At 33.1% G+C, this 17,286-nt stretch overlaps 1 protein-coding gene across 3 annotated transcripts in view; it reads left to right on the forward strand.

The window, feature by feature from the left end:
- LOC131148483 (nudix hydrolase 9) overlaps window positions 1–11,208 on the forward strand; it is a 103,993-nt gene extending 92,785 nt beyond the window's left edge. Inside the window, exon 10 of one of the 3 annotated variants that reach the window (XM_058098181.1) lies at window positions 11,070–11,208. The gene's annotated coding sequence lies outside the window, so the exon portion shown is untranslated. Of the gene's footprint in view, window positions 1–6,984; window positions 7,114–11,069 lie in introns of those variants that run through there. The other 2 variants (XM_058098184.1, XM_058098182.1) reach the window with 2 other exon arrangements.
- The last annotated feature ends 6,078 nt before the right edge of the window (window positions 11,209–17,286 follow it).

Raw genomic sequence — 17,286 nt, forward strand, 5'->3', positions numbered from 1 at the left:
CAATTTCAAATGTTTTAGTATAAGGATTAGCTTCATCAAAAGTTACATGGATTGATTCAATAATAGTGAGTGTTCTCTTATTGTAGATTCTATAGGCTTTGCTATTTGCTGCATATCCTAGGAAGATACCCTCATCCAACTTAGCATCGAATTTCCCTAAATTATCTTTGTCGTTAAGCACAAAGCACTTACATCCAAATACATGAAAGTAGGCTATATTGGGTCTTCTTCCTTTCCATAATTCATATGGAGTTTTGTTTAAGTTTGATCTTATAGACACTCTATTTATCACATAACATGCGGTGTTAACCACTTCAGCCCAAAAGTATTTAGGTAATTTGTTTTCATTTAACATAGTCCTAGCCATTTCTTGAAGTGTCCTATTCTTTCTTTCTACAACTCCATTTTGTTGTGGAGTTCTTGGAGCTGAAAAATTGTGTCAATTCCATATTCATTGCAGAAATTTTCTACATCTTTATTATTGAATTCTCTTCCTTGATCACTTCTAATGTTTGTAATGCCATAACCTTTATCGTTTTGAAGTCTTTTACATAGGTTTATTAACATATTGCATGCTTCATCCTTTGAGGTTAAGAAGAGTACCCATGTAAACCTAGAGTAGTCATCAATGATGACGAAAGCATATTGTTGTCCTCATAGACTTTGTGTCCTAGTTCGTCCAAACAAATCTAGGTGAATAAGCTCTAAGGGCCTGCTAGTGGAGATATGTTTTTTTTTCTTAAAGCTGGACTTTCTTTGTTTTCCTAATTGACAAGCATCACATATTTTATCTTTAACAAACTTTGTACTAGAAAGTCCTCTAACTAAATTCTTTTTAGCTAATCTTGACAATAAGTCCATACTAGCGTGTCCTAATCTTCTATGCCATAACCAACTAGCCTCATTCATAAATACTAAGCATGTAATATTTTGAGAGTTTATCTTTTCAAAGTTTATGCAATATACATTGTCAATTCTTTGAGCAATGAAGAAAACATTGTGTTTTTCTCTATTTTCAACAACACATTTATCTTGTTTAAAGGTTACATCAAATCCTTTGTCACTTAATTGGCTAATGCTTAATAGATTATGTTTTAACCCTTCTACTAATAACACATCATTAATAGTAAGGGAGGATTATTTACCTATCTTACCAATCCCAATGATTTTACCCTTAGCATTGTCTCCAAAAGTGATGTATCCACCATCTTTTTGCATGAGTGAGGTGAATTTGGATCTATCTCCGGTCATGTGCCTAGAACACCCGCTGTCCAAGTACCATTTGTCTTTTGATGTGGTTGTCCTAAGGCAAACCTACAAGAAGGATTCAATGTGTTACTCTTAGGAATCCAAACTTTCTTAGACTTCTTAGATTCATTTATGTTTTCTTTAATTTTGCGTACTTTCTTTACTCTTACACTCTTTCTTTTAAATGGACAATCAAATTTAATGTGTCCCTTTTTCTTTCATAAGAAAACATGTAGTGTGTTGATAGATATTGTTTGAGGAAGTATTTGCATAGTATTTTGACTCTTTGACAAAATATCCCATATAAAGATCCTTTTTCCTTTTGTTCTCTATTCCATTATATCCAATTCCTTCCTTGTCTAATGACATCTTTTGTTTACCAAGCAACTTTTCAAAGTTTTCTTTTCCTTTGGTAAAATTGTATATGATTTTCTCTTTATCTTCAATTTTGTCTTTAAGATCCTTAATTTCTAAGTCTTTCTTATTTTGACCATTCACTTGTAACTTAACTATCTCTTGAGATAAGTCATTTATCTTGTTCATAAGTTCATCAATATGTGAATCCTTTTCTTTTTCAACTAATTTTAGTGTGTCAAGTTGTTTTTTGAATGATTCATTTTGTTCTTTTAAGGCAATGTTCCTTTTTATGACTCTTACAAATCTATTGTGCAAAGCAAAGATTTCAGCTTGCATTTCTTTGTATGATGCCATACTATCACTAGAGTCACTACATGAACTATCACTAGATTCATTTTATGAATAGTAGGAATTTACCTCATCATCATGCGCCATGAAGCATATGTTGGCCATTTCTTGATCACTTGATTCGCTTTCCGATTCGCTTGAGCTAGTGACATCCCACGTAGCCTTCATTGCCTTCTTTTTCTTCTTTTTGGCATCCTTTTTGAGCTGTGGACAATCAGGTTTAATATGTCCTACCCTTTTACAATTGTAACAAATTGGTGGTTCTTTCTTGTTTTTCTTTTTACTACCTTCTCCTTTTTCAGTTTTTGATCCTTTAAACTTTCTAGCAAACCTTTTATTTTTCTTAAAGAATTTTCCAAATTTCTTAGTAATGAATGCTAGTTCTTCATCATCTAGGTCACTTGACTCTTCTTCTTCTTCACTAGAATTTTCTTTGGCTACCTTAAGGGCTATTGATTTTTTATTCTTGTTAGTATTTCGTTCATTCATAGCCATCTCATAGGTAAGTAGAGATCCTATAAGTTCATCTAGAGAAGTGTTCTTAAGGTTTCTTCCTTCCGTAATGGCTGTGGCTTTAGGTTCCCAAATGGGTGGCAGCCCTCTAAGAATTTTTCGGATCATTTCATAGGTTGAATAATTCTTTCCTAAAGCATTTAGGGTTGAAACCTAAGGTGTAGTCCCAAGAGGGGGGGTGAATTGGGTTATTTAAAATTCCTGAGAGTCTTTTTATTAGTTCTTGATTTTTTACAATCCTTTAAAGACTTCTTATATTCTTGTTGATTAGATAATCCACACAAACACTTACTTCAACTATTCAATCCGCAACCACAACATACACAACCAAATGAATAACTATTCAAGCCAAACAAAACACCATACAAGTAATTAATATTAGCTTTGCAATATTCAGCAACCCTGTTTATGAATGTGCAAGTCCTGTAGATGGCCCTTGAACTGAAAATTGAAATAACATCCACCCCCTTTTTCAAAATTAGAATTTAAATAAACCTTTAGCTAATAGGTTTTGGGTTGTTAACCAATCAACGTATTCTCTTACGGTTTCCGAAAAAAATTGATTAACCAACGTACTCCCTTTTGGTTTCCGCAAGCCCAAGATCAAATTAGGCGTAGATTTATTTAATTTCCAATGTGCGTTATTTTTATAATTGAAAGAATTATAACATCCACGCAGCTTATATCTTTGTTGAAATTTAAAAGAGAGTAAAGGAAAGAGAGTGACACCACAGCTTTTACGAGGTTCGGCTTACCCCAACCTACGTCCTCGCCTTAGGTCAACCATTTAAGGATTTCACTATACTTGTTCCTTCCAGGTGGAACAAAAACCTTTACAATAACTAACCTCTTTTTCAGGAAGAGAAACCTCTCCAAGCAACAACCTATGCTTGGTCCAACGATTCAACAATGCCTTGAACCGTCAAAAGATCTAGTAGAAAGGAATGGATATCTGCGTACAAAAATACTCTCAAATACAGAGTAAGTTGTACAAGTTATATCTCAAATCGTACTTCAAAACCAAAACTAAATAGAAAATGTGAAGTTCAAGGTTTAGAAGTTACCAAAGTTTCTTTCTTATTGATATAAGAATTTTAGATGCAACTCAGAATCAGAACCCCTTTTTAATCCATCAAAATTCCGTAGAGTTTTCCCCCAGCAAATGTGTGATCAAGAATGAGCTTTAAGAGAGTTTTAGCATAGAAATCATATATTACTTGAATGTATTCTTCATTTAGCAAGGAAGGTATTTATAGATTTTTTAAGAAAAAATTTTCTCATTTAACACAAAGCATTTAGGTAACTTTTCAAAAAATATTAAATTATAGAATTAATTTTGAAAATCTTCCATTTAGGTAACTTTTCAAAAAATATTAAATTATAAAATTAATTTTGAAAATTTTCCCGCAAGTTTGAAATTCAAAAATTCTTCGCAGAGTTAGTCGGCTGACTCACTCGACTAGGTCACTTTTTGCACTAGTCAATCGGCTGGGCAATCTTCTCTTTTCAAATATTTTCTATTTCTGATTTCTTTAAAATCTAGTTTACTTGAAAAACTTAATTATAACTCTTCAAAAACATTTTCAAGAGTTTTTTTTTTTAAGTGCTAGTCTCTAAGTTTTTGTATCTTAAGGAGCTTCACCTATCTAAATAGTGATGAGTTGAAGTACTTACAAATATCCTTCTAAGCATGTTCTCCTTAATCACTAAGTCTTGCAGCCTCTAGAGGTTCAGTCTTTACTTCAAGGTCTGCTTGGCCTTTAAGCTCTTCATGTATCTTTTATTTTTTTCAATGTTCTGAGATTCATTTGATTGACTTTGATCTCCAGCTTACTTCCATGATTAATCGTGTGTCCTTTTACTTAGACCTAAATTAAAACCACTCAGCAACGCATGTTAAAACATCCTTCATTTTGTTGTCATCAAAACAAGATTGAAAAGCCTGACTAGGCCAACAAGGAAGTTTATTATATGTGTGAACCTAGTGTACATATTAGTTATTGTTTCATCCAGATTCATCCTAAAGGCTTGATATTCACTAGTCAACATATCAATCCTATTGTCTCTAATATCTACGGTGCCTTCGTAGGTTACTTCTAATTTGTCCCAAATTTCCTTTGCAGATTTACATGCCATGATTCTATTGAATTCATTAATATCAAGGGCGCAATATAATGCATTCATAGCACTTGAATTTACTTATAGCATCTTATGGTCAATGTCGGTCATATCTTTTGCTTCTTTGGGTAATTCTTTTCCATCTACAAGTTTAGTAGGAATTAGGTCACCATGTGTGAGAACTTTCCATGCTTTCCAATCCATTATTTGAAGATAGATTCTCATGTGTTGTTTCCAAAACATGTAGCTAAGTCCACAAAATATGGGTGGTCTAGTTGAGGATTGACCCTCACCAAAGGGAGCTACTCCTATTTGTGTCATCTAGATCTTTATATAGCTTCTAATTAAGATTAACTATAACATGTCTCTGATACCAATTGAAAGTGGAATAGTAATCCTAAGAGGGGGGTGAATTGGGTTATTAAAAAATTTATGGTTCCTTTTAATGATTCTTAAGTTTCTTGTTTTATTAAACACACAACTTTATCAATTCACAAACCAAAACTAAAACACACCACAAGTTAACAAAAACTTAACCAAACAATTTAACTTAAAATAAACAATTAATCAATCACAATGTTGCAACACTTTGTGCAATTTCAGCAGCCTTGTAAATGATATGCAAGCCCTGTTTTTGGAATGAATTTATTGCACTCTCTTAATCAAGATTTCCGCAAATTAACCAACATACTCCCTTGTGGGTTTCCGCAAACGGTTAATTGAAACATATTTTCTTTGTTTTAAGAGTCTTCTTTTTAAATTAGCAATGATCCCTGCAGCCTGCACTTAGCATACAATATAAAAAGTGCTGAAATTTAAAAGAGTAGGGAAAGAAGGACGCCACAATTTTACGAGGTTCGACTTATCCCCAGCCTACGTCCTTGCCTTTGGCCAATACTACGAAAGGATTCCACTATAAATGCTCCTTTCTGGGTGGAGCAAACCTTCTACAAAAACCCTCTTTTTCAGGAAGAGAAACCTCTCCAAGCGATCAACCCACACTTGGTTCAAAGATCCAAATCAGCCTTGAACCGTCAAAGTACAACAAGAAGAGAACAAGAATCTATGTACAAGAACACTCTCAAAATAGAGCAAGTTTGTACAAATTAGAGCACTAAATATACTTCAATCAAATATTAAGATAGAAAGTATGAAGCTCAAGATTAGATATCACCGGAGGTTTTTTAGAAATTGAGGAAACTCAATTGTAGATTAGAACCGTAGACTTATGAATCAGCAGCAATTCAGTAGAGTTCTCCCAGCAAGAGTGTTTGAAAGAGTGAGCTTTGTGAGAGATTGAAAGTAGGATGCTTGATTGCTTGATTATATGCTTGGTGATTTGATTTCTTGGGTTAAAGGAGTATTTATAGACTTTTTAGGGTGAGTTTCCTTGTTTCCCAAGTTACTTGGAGTGTCCACCAAGTTTTTATAACATTTAGATTTGAAAAACTAATTTTTAGAATTTTTCCGTTAAAGTTCAAAATTTAAATTCCCGTAGGGTCAGTCATCTAGACAGGCGACTGGGTAAGTGTTTTATACAGGGTCAGTCGGCTGGACAAGCGGCTAAGACCTTTCTATCTACCAGAAATTAATTCCATTAAATTATCAGTCGGCTAACTGAACATAGTTCAAAAGTGTCAATCTGCTAGACAGACCCTCTTCTTAGTTAGCTAACTGATCATAGGTCAAAACGGTCAGTCGGCTGGGCAATTATTCAACTGTTATATTTGTCATTCAGCTGAGAAATTTCAAAGCATTCTGGTTAGTCGGCTGACCAGTCGATTTTTTCAAAACTTCTATTTTTATTTTTATTTTTTAAGATTTTAAACCTTTTGTTATTTGAAAAACTAAAATGTGATTTTTCAAAAACATTTCCAGGGTTTTTAAAAAATGGTCTCAAAGTTTTTGTTGCATCCTAATAAGCTTCATATTTCTCAATAATATTTGAATTGAAATACTTACAAATGACTTTCTAAACATGAACTCATTAAGTACTAAGTCTTCAAGCTCTTTTGTCCATCTCTTGAGGTTTAGCTTGACTTTAGTCCCAATAACCTTTAAGTTTTGACATGTACTATTTCTATACTTCGGGAGGCTTTTATTTGATTGACTTTAATTGTAAGCTTTCTTCCGTGATAACCATGAGAGTATTTTGATTATTCAATCCTGAAATAAAGTCACTCAATAACTTATGTTAATATATCCTTCATTTGTTATCATCAAAACAAGATTGAAAAGCCTAGTTAGGCCAACAAGGCCTAGTCTATTGCCTTTCTCAGTTCCAATTTTGGTTCTCTTCTGTTTTTAAACCAAGTACATTCGTTGTGTTTCTTGGTTCTGCTTTATGGCATTTTATTCAAGCTTCAACTATTGATATAGCTGCCCATCCATATGCCACAGATAAATAATTCCGCATGTCGAGGAAACCCTTGGTAATTGCTACTAGAAGGAAGGCCTTGGTTGATAAAATGGGCAGTATGGCAGTAGCAACCTCTAAAGAAGAGCACAGGACAGATTGTCAAAATAGTCAGATGAAGGATGATTGGCTGCGTTAGATTTGTTTTAGAACAACATGCGCAGCAGGAAGTAAGGTTTGTAAGTTAGTAATTGACAATGGCATTTGCAAAAATCTGCTTGCTGAAATAATGGGGAAAAAATGAATCTTGAAGCGATGGAACACCTGCAACCTTATTGCATTCTTCGGTCTGATAACGAGAAAGAAATATTTGTGATCACATGGTCCCTGGTCCATTTTTAAATTGGAATCTCTTATAAATAGTCTGTTTAGTGTGATGTAGTACTGACTACTGATGGACTCATCCCATTTTCTACGTTGTCCTCCTTGGCAAATGATAGAAGTGCTGTTGATGACGAGCATGGCAATACCTACTCTTTCAATGTGAAAAATAGTGACAAGGAGAAGAAGCTAGTTTTAAAGGCTATGAAGAATGTCGATGTGACAAAAAAGGAGGAAATAAATCAACATGTCACTGAAAATGAGAAGGGCTTAATGACACTACCCAACGCTTACTCAGTTGAAAATCAAGTTAGAGCGGATGAAGCTTTTGGTACATTCTCTCCCTAAGGGTATGAGTTGTGTTGCCACTAAGGCAAGCTGTGTTACTAGTGTTGATCCAGTTCCTGTGAATAGTTGCCACAAAAATAAGGCTTTTGACAATCAGCAACTAGGAATTGATGAAGTAGTCGTTGCTACCAAAGCCAAATCAAGAGTGAGACAGCAACAAAAGCAAGTTTTGGAGAAAAGAATGCTGGAAATTTGCAGGAAGTTCAACAAGCTCAAGGCAATACAGAATTTTCCCTTTCCACTTTGGTTATCAATTCTGATCTGTTCAGGATTTTCCTGAGAACTTAGATGTATAGATTGAGGATGTAACCAATGGCTCCTTCCATAGCCTCCATCACTGTGTTTCCACACGAGGATCTCTCTTTGCCTCCAAACCCCCCTGTAATTATCCCTGATCTATCAGATTTCTCCTATAGTCTATTTCCACCTTGCATGTTGCATCAATGATTTATGTTAGAATTTTCTAATGTACATCTTGGAGAAGATTAGTTTTGGAGGCGATGAAGGAGATGGTTCTGGATGTGCATATCTATGCCTAATATTCCATTCTTATCATAGGAGCAATGGACTTCTTCCAATTCTTCTACGGCCCCAGTCCCAAAGCCAAGAAATATTCTCTCCTCCTTTTAGTAGTGATGGAGGTGCTTAGCAAAATGTTGATTGAGCAGTGCATCATGGACTTCTAACTGGTTTTTTAGTGGGAATAAGTACATGGGGATAAGGGTCATTTATCTTTCTTTTTTTGATGACTATTATTATTTGTGGTGCAAAATTGAATGAAATTTTGAATTTGAGATGTGTTTTTTTGTGTTTTGAGGCAGTCTCAAGGTTGAAGGTGAATGAGGAAGAGTGTGGTTATTCCCTTTGGAGATGTTGGGAGGGGCGTGCTTTTGGTCCTAGGTTGTAAGCCAAGATGTCTCCCTTTATCCTAGAACTATTGAAGGTGAATTTGGGAAAGAGTGAGCTTATTCCCTTCATAGGTGTGGATAGAAGGTTTTGGCTTGCACTGTCTGTTGTAAGGCAGGAGGTCTCCCTTACCTAAGGACAAGGTCTTAAATTTTGATTTTGACTCAAATTTCGACGGAAATTTCAATTTCGATTTCGATTTGAAAAAATAATGGAAATCAGTAGTAAAGCATGGAATTCTTTGTGAAACTTTAGAAAAGGTTAACAAACATAATAATGTAAGTTTTAGGACTAATATATTACAAGTTAAATACATCTATGTTGTGTATGAGGTGAAAAAGTTGTAATATAGTGTGCATCAAACATATTTGTAAGATAATGTACAGTAAACATATTCAGCTAATACAAATGAAATTCATAAATCATTTAAATATTATTTATTATACAAATAATGATAATTTAGACATAAATGGTTAATAAAATGCCGCTATAAGTTTATTTTTTCATATAATTTCAAAAGCATTTGTAATAATTTTTTGTTTTGATAAAAATAAATAAAATAAATTAAGAGAGTAATTTCACTTCACTCCTAAATCTCTTATTTGAATTCCGAGGAAATTTCATTGTATAGTTAAAATTTCAATAAGTTTCACTGAAATTTAGAGGTTTCGATAAATTTTGGGATGATTCATTGAGATTTTGACGGAAATTATGCAAGACAAAAATCGATTGCCATTTAGATTTCGAGGGTGACGGAAACCGGAAATTTCGATAGTTTCATGGAAATTTAAGACCATGCCTAAGGACAAAGGTATATGAGATCTAGTGGTGGGAAGATTTGAAAAGAAGCTAGAAGGGTGGAAAATGAATCATTGTTCTATAGGAGGAAGGCAAACACATACAAAAAGCACCATTTCTAACTTGCAACTCTATTTTATGGCTCTCTTCCTTGTTCCATGCTTAGCAGCTAAGAGATTTAGATTGCAGGATAAAAGAGATTCTATGAGTTACACTAGCACGGGGGGGTATGGAGAGTTTGAACTCCATTTAGTGGGCTGAGAAGAGGCAAGACAGGCCGTCGCAAGGGGCTTTAGAATCAAAAGCTAACTAGTTCCAATAGGGCTTTGTTCAAAAAATGGATTTGTTTATGACGGAAAAGGAAGATCTGAAGGAAGTTGTTAGTGGCAATTTATGGGGTGGAACATAGTGGGTAGATTACTATGTATGTGTGGGATATCTATGGAGTAGAAATATGGAAAAATAAGGAAAGGTCAGGAGGTTTTCAAAATCTGGTTATATTTATTATGTTGGCCATGTGGACATGGCAGGATACCTGGTGTGGTGATTCACCTTCAATTTCCTGATGTTTACATTGGCTGGAGATAGAGGTGCTCAGATCAGCTAATGTGTGCATATTGCGGGTGCAGTGATGTGGATGTGCCATTCTTAAGGACACAGGATTGGGAGGTGTGGATATTTTTGCAAATTTTTTTATAAGATTGTATGAGAGTGTCTTGACGCTGCAAAAGGAGGATGGTGTAAGGTGGAAGAACTCGAAGAGTGGCTGTTTAGATATTAAATAGTTTTTCCAGGTCATTGAAAAGTGGTATGCAAGGAGAGAGGTGATTTTCCATGGAAAGCCGTTCGTAAGACAAATGCTGCCATCAAAGTAGCTTTGTTTGCATGGGAAGCTGCTTGGGAAAGGATTTTGACACTCAATAATAATTTGCAGAAGAGAGGAATCTAGTGGTTAACAGATGCTTTCTGTGCAAAAGGGAGGCTGAGACTGACCATTGTCTTGGCTCTCATTTGCTGCGACTGGTCAAGAAATTTTTGGGAAAGCGTTTGTCTATGATGCGGGTTTATGGGTTAGCAGCCTGTGCTGTTCTGGGAGAATTGTGGGCTTGGACGGGCACTCGAATAGATGAATTAATGAAGAAAAACAGAGTTGCTTCCCTTGATTGTTTTTTGGATGTTTGAAGGAGAAGAAATCACCGAGTTTTGGAAGGGTCAGAAACCTTCATTATACTATACATCACTTAACATGTAATATTGGTTTGATGGGCAGCATTTTGTTAATGTTCAAGCCGCCATCAATTTTGTTGATACTATTTTGTTGTAAATTCCAACCCTGGTGTCTGAGTACTTTCCTTAACCAACAAAAAAAAAAAACTGGCATTTAGTTGTTATATGAAGATGTAGTCCCAGTATACTCCTTTTTCCCCTTCAGATTGACAAAATTGTTGATGCATAATGGTTGGCACCAGTATTTGAATCTTTACAAGTATTCTGCATTATTAACTTTAGAATCATAAGTTCTCTTGGATTATTGTGTTAGTTGGCCTGCTGTCAGTTAATATGTACCATATGGCTCGTCAAAGATTTAGTTTATTTAACTAAGGTTGTATTAAAAGTCTAAGTTCAGTTTAGACTTTGCAGTTCTTCCCTCTGTTAAATATTAGCCAGATTATATTTTGTCTTTGGCTGGGTGTAGGGATCCAGCAGTTTAGTTGACACTTGACAAGTAAAAAAATATTAAGGAAGATATATTCCCATTTTCCGTGCAAAGGAAGCACGACTGCAATTGGGGGACTATGAAAGGTATGCAATTATATGGAATTGGAGTCAATGAAAGCAAGATCCAAGAAAAGAGGTTACACCTTTACTTTACAGTCTTATCCCGTTACTAGTATTTATATAGTTTTTAGGTCTCCATCTTTCCCTTGTTATGCATCCCAGCCTGAGATTTTTATATTATTTTGCTGTCTGTTTGTGCCATTTGTGTATCTACTCAACTTAGAAGTAATCACTGTGTGCTCTGGTCATTGGAGTGAGTAATTCTATATATATTACCTGCTGCTTCTTCAGTGAGCTGCTGAGCGAATAAGCCTCCCTAGAGTTGATTTCTAGGACAGCACAGACCAAGGGATGGTGAGAGTAGCATAGTTCCTCAAGTTAAGAGAAAATTAAAAAAAAAAAAAAGAACAGAAAAAATTTATAGGATGACCATTAGACCCAGATCAAAATATTGCGTAATTAAGAGATTAACATATCAAAATAGTGGAAGTATCTGAAAAGAAATTGTTAAGATGGATGAACAACATTAAAAGATTAGTATGAATTTTTTTATCCAAAAGCAAGAGGCGAAAAGATGATGAAATAGAAACAGTTGACATAGTTTGACCATTCGCAGTTTACAATAACTCTCTAAAAATAAAAAATGAGTTAGTAGAAGAAGACTTTTGGAATTAACTTAGTTTGAAGTAGTAAAAAAAATTATGATGCACCAATATTTAGATTAATTTTGGTTGACTGTCTATTTCTAAGAATAAAACAGTCATAATAGAAGGACTTGATAATTTACAAAAAGAATGGTATAAAATAAATGAGAGTACAAATAGTTTTTATGAACTTATAACATTAAATTTAAAAAGAATAACTATTTTTTAATTTCCCCATGAAAATATATATTACATAAACTTCTATTTGAGTAATATTTTTTCAATTTTTGTACCTCTATATAAATTCTATTATTCTCTCTGCTAATACACATTCGGCAAACAAATTATTAATGATATTTACCTCACCTGGTGTGCCATGAGGTTTGTTGGGGTGATAGTTGTTATTATTGTAGTTCCTCATGAACGATGTGTACTGAAAGAACTGTTGAAACCCTTTTGTGGAGGGCTTGCCCTGGGCTTCCCAGTGCTCTGTTGCGTCATTGCATTGTAATTGTAAGGTCACTGGTACCCTAGAGGAAGGCTTCTTTTTTTTTTTCTCATGTCGAAAAAAAGGGGAGATAAAATTAGGGCACCAAATGGTCAAAATGTCTTTGAGGCCAATAGAGCAAAGACACTGACTAAATTGCATTCGTTGACTGGATTAGATACCCTGCATCTGCATAGAAAATTAAACCATGCTTGCTTATTATTGTAGTTTCTCTTGAACAATGAGTACTGATAGAACTGTTGAAACCCTTTTGTGAAGGGCTTGCCCTGGGCGTCCCAGTGCTCTGTTGCATCATTGCATTGTAATTGCAAGGGCACTGGTACCGAGAGGAAGGCTTTTTTTTTTTTTTTTCTCATGTGGAAAAAAGGAGATAAAATTAGGGCACCAAATGTTCAAGATGTCTTGGAGGCCAATTGAGCAAAGACACTGACTAAATTGCATTAGATACCCTGCATCTGCATAGAAAATTAAACCATGCTTGGTTATTACGAAATAGAGATTTTGGGAGTTTAGAGGTGATGAGTCAACACTCTCCCTGTCCAGTCATCCAATGTTTACTGCCATAGGAAAATGTAGAATGAGCTTATTAACAGCAGCACATGGGGCGTTACGTGTGGTATATTTTTTATATGGATTATTGGATTCCATGTTTTATTTAAGTATTAAATAGACCATGTGAGAACCATGGGATGCCCTCGCTGCACTGCACTCATTGTGAGTGAAAACAATACTTTAATTATATATTATTCCTTATATATACCTGGCTAGGGTTTTGTGAAACACCCCACATCCAATGCCAAGCATCATTGGCATGTGACTCTGGGGATTATGCTGTCCCCATGCTTGCTTGGTTACTTGCAATTTGCAAACTAGTTTAATGTTATTTTTATAATTAAAATACAGCTTTTTTATTTGCAAGAATGGGATGAAATGGATGAAATAAAGTCCAATTTCTTCTTGATTTTGTATGTTCGTTTGATTCGTATTCCATTCCATTCTTAATGTATTTTATTATACTTTGAATTAAACGAGAAACTAATGTTTGTATTTTCTATCGTGGTTGGTTCAATTACGTTTTCATATTTATTTCTTTTTTCTTTCTCTTTTATTCTTTTGTTATGATTTTGCACGGCTGCATATATTTTTTTTTAAAAAAAAAATTAAACATATTTATTTATTTATTTTTCTAAACAATTTTTAACATGTTCCTATTGTACATATTGTGCTGCAATAGATGATTTTTTTTTGTGTTTTACTAGGTGGATTATTGTGAAATTTTGTTTTAAGAGTGATGTGATGTCCATCAATATAATCATATTTCGAATATTTATTTTTCTTCTTTTTGAAATAATTTTGGTTGCACACTTGGATGTCCATGTCATATCCACCAACCCAATTGAAAGGAAATACCAAAAAGAGAAGAAAAAAAAATCCACCCACCCAATTGACCCAATATTTTAGGGAAATGAAAAAAAATTCATTCAAGATATTTTATTAGAGTCAATGATCTAGATTGGCATACACAAATAAATGATTATGTGGTCCAATCATTGAATAAAGTTTTAATTTTGTGATATGAGTTAAAATACTTACACTGACATCTTAAATTTGAATTTGTATTGGGTATGGATAAGATATAATGTAAAATTGTATTGAAAAATTGTTCATATTCATCTAAGCCAAAATTCATGATCCGAAATCTATGCTTACAAACGTAGTGATATAGTTCTATCAATTAATGCTTATTTTGGAACGAAGTTTGAAGTAAAATTTTACAAAAGAAATATTTAGGACAAAAGATGTTTGCTAAAAACAGAGGCCTCACTTAAGGTTTCAAAATTTTCTTTGGTCTCCTAAAGTTTAAAAACATCTCGAGCTTTCTCTAAAATTTGCCAAAAATATAAGAACGACTTGTTTTTTTGTAAAATATAATGAGAGATTTGTATCATTTTAACAAATTTCAAGAGAGGTTTTAGAATTCTTGAAACCTTTGCAAGAGGTCCTTAAAATTTTTAAAATCTCGGAAGAGGTCAGTATATTTTTTTCAAATATTTAAAATGAATAATTATGTAAAATTATCAATATTTCTAATAAAAATGAAATATATTCAAAAAAAATTTATTTAAATTTCTTGTTGAACAATTATAGAGTAATTTTAAAATTAGGTAATAACCAGTTCCTCATTATTAATCATGCTGCAACATTATTATGTTTTTCTTCAAAATGTTATTTTAAATATTATGATTATTATTATTTTTTTTCTTGTCAAGAAAAAGGTATACAAGAAAATAAGAGTTATCCAATTCGATAGACTTTGAAACATTCAATGAATCTAAGAAGAGGAAGAAGCATATGATATTAATATTATTATTTACAAAGTGAGTGTTTTAGTTGTCAAATGTTTTGTTTCTTTTTAATGTGTTTCCTCATCATTAATCATGCCATAACCTTGGTCTCTTTTTAAAATGTTATTTTAAATTTATATAATTATTTTTAAAATTATGATTTTATTTTAATTTTGTCAAAAAAAAAAAAGGGTTTACCAAAAAAGGAATCATCCAATTTGATGAACATTCAAATATTCAATGGATCTAAGAAGAAAAAGAAACATATAATAATAATAATAATAATAATAATAATAATAATAATAATAATAATAATAATTTATTTATTTATTTATGAAGTGAGTTTTTTGGGTCGTCCGATGTTTTGTTTCTTCTTTTATTTTTATTGGCCGGCAGTTTCGGCCGTTTGATTCACGTGTCCAACCCAATATGGTATTATGTTATATATAATGTATTCTGTATACTACTGAGTATCTGTCGGGGTCACGCCCGTCTTTGCTTGTTGCTATACGCTCCTGTCCAGCGCGTGTCCTGAAGGCAGTGGCGACTGTGGCATGCTGAAAGAGTTCAGCTAAGCTCAATGTATCTGCGTTTCTTAAACTGCGCGTGGGCCCGCCCCTACTCGCATCTTGTGTGCCTCGTGTTTGTCCTGTTCGCCTCCGTCCAAATTTACTCCCCGTTCGCCCGCGTGGACCCCAACGCCGGCGTCCCCATGGCCCCACCTCCTTTCCTTTCACCGTGGACTTGGGGAGACCTCAAACCACACCACACTTCACCCCCTCCTTTCTTTTGCCTTCACTTTTTTTTTTTTCTTTAAAAGAAAAAATAGTCAATGTAAAATTCAACATATTTTGTTTAGAATTTTGTTTTTGACATCATTAATAAAAATTTCTAATATTTTAATCATTCCTTCACACTTTCACTTTGGAAGGGGAAATTTTGTGCTACACCATGTATATATTAACGAAATTTTAAATTTTGCCTGACACCGTAGTGCAAGTAAAATGTTCGGCAGTGCAAGCAAAATGTTCGACTCCACCCTTGCATATATGAGATTTTGACTCTCCGTCTCCAACTTCCTATCTCTTTCTCTAGTTCTTTTCTATTTCTTAGACACATGGTTGGGTCTGAAAAATTGACCATGCGTCAAATAAATAAAAAGAAAATAAAGAAAGAAATAGAAAATTAGGGACGTAAGATTGAATCCATGTGTATGTACATGTAAACTACATTTTAATAATTTTAAATGACTATAAAATTTTTTGAATGTTTTAAAATTGTTAATAGATAGGCTAAGGTATCGCATATTCCAACCTGCCCCCAAATGCCATTTAATATCTAACTAACCTAATTTGCTTAATAGTGAATTATGTACAAAAACTTATATTTATTCATGGACACAAGTTATATATTTACATGCAAGATAAATTATAAAATATAATACTTTAGGACGAATTTGTTTTGGCATGTAAAAATATATTTTTTTAATTAGAATAAATCTATACACTTAAGAGTTAATTAATGAGATTGGATTTTTGCCATTAACTTCATAAAATGGAGAGATTATTTTGTATTTTCAAAAACCTAAGAAGTTGTGGGTGGATTTTTTTTTTTTTCCCAAATGTGCATATTCTAGTTGGGTTTAATTTAATATGAGTCGATACCAATACTCTCATTAGAACTCATATGAGATTAATAATATTAGTATTTTTTCTAATATTAGGACTTTTATTTATTATTTAGGAGTTACTATAATTTGTCTTTTTTCCCCTTTGGGGCAGAATATATTATGATCCTCATACTTTATAATATTATTGTTATTATGTACTAAACATGGTCACAAGATTGATATGCTTTCTTCTTCCATAATTAATATGAATTTACGAATATATTATTACGTGGATACTGATATGTTGAACTGAACTTATAAATTTTATGTTAACTTTGATTTTTTATCCAATCTAAGGGAGACTAATTTTATAAGAAAACCTACTATGACTTGATACTTATATGACTTGGTAACTTTATTTGATTCAACTAATCAAATGATTGAAACCTAATTAAGTCCATGACACTAAAGATTGCATCTGATGTGAGAGAGAGAGAGAGAGAGAGAGAGAGTGAGAGAATTTTTGGGTGTGTTAGGTATTGTACATTAAACCCATCAACACCATTTGTGGCAAAACTTTTTAGGTGCATTAGCAATTGTATGCTAAACATATCACTACTCATACGATTAAAATGTGTAAAACTTATTAAATAGATGGTGGTGATGTGCCTGATACATATGTACATAATATATTGAAGAATTTCTTGAGATTTTTTTTTTACTTTAATCTTTTTTCATTTTTTACTACTTGATTTTGAGAGGGAGAGAACTTTTCTTCCTTTTTTTCTAACTTTTACTTTATAGTTTTACCTTTTCACAAAAAGTAAGCTTTCCACTCCCTTTTTTACCCTATCTTTTTTTCTCCTTCATTATTTTAAACTGCATTCCCTTTATTTCTTAATTGAAATAATTCTATTAAAGATACTAATTTTTTTAATCTAAAACAAATTATACAACCAAAATATATATATATATATATATGTAAATATAATTTATAGTAATTTTATTTAATTCACATAAATTTAAGT

Source organism: Malania oleifera, chromosome 2 (assembly GCF_029873635.1).
Source record: "Malania oleifera isolate guangnan ecotype guangnan chromosome 2, ASM2987363v1, whole genome shotgun sequence".
In the NCBI taxonomy this organism is placed as follows: domain Eukaryota; kingdom Viridiplantae; phylum Streptophyta; class Magnoliopsida; order Santalales; family Ximeniaceae; genus Malania; species Malania oleifera.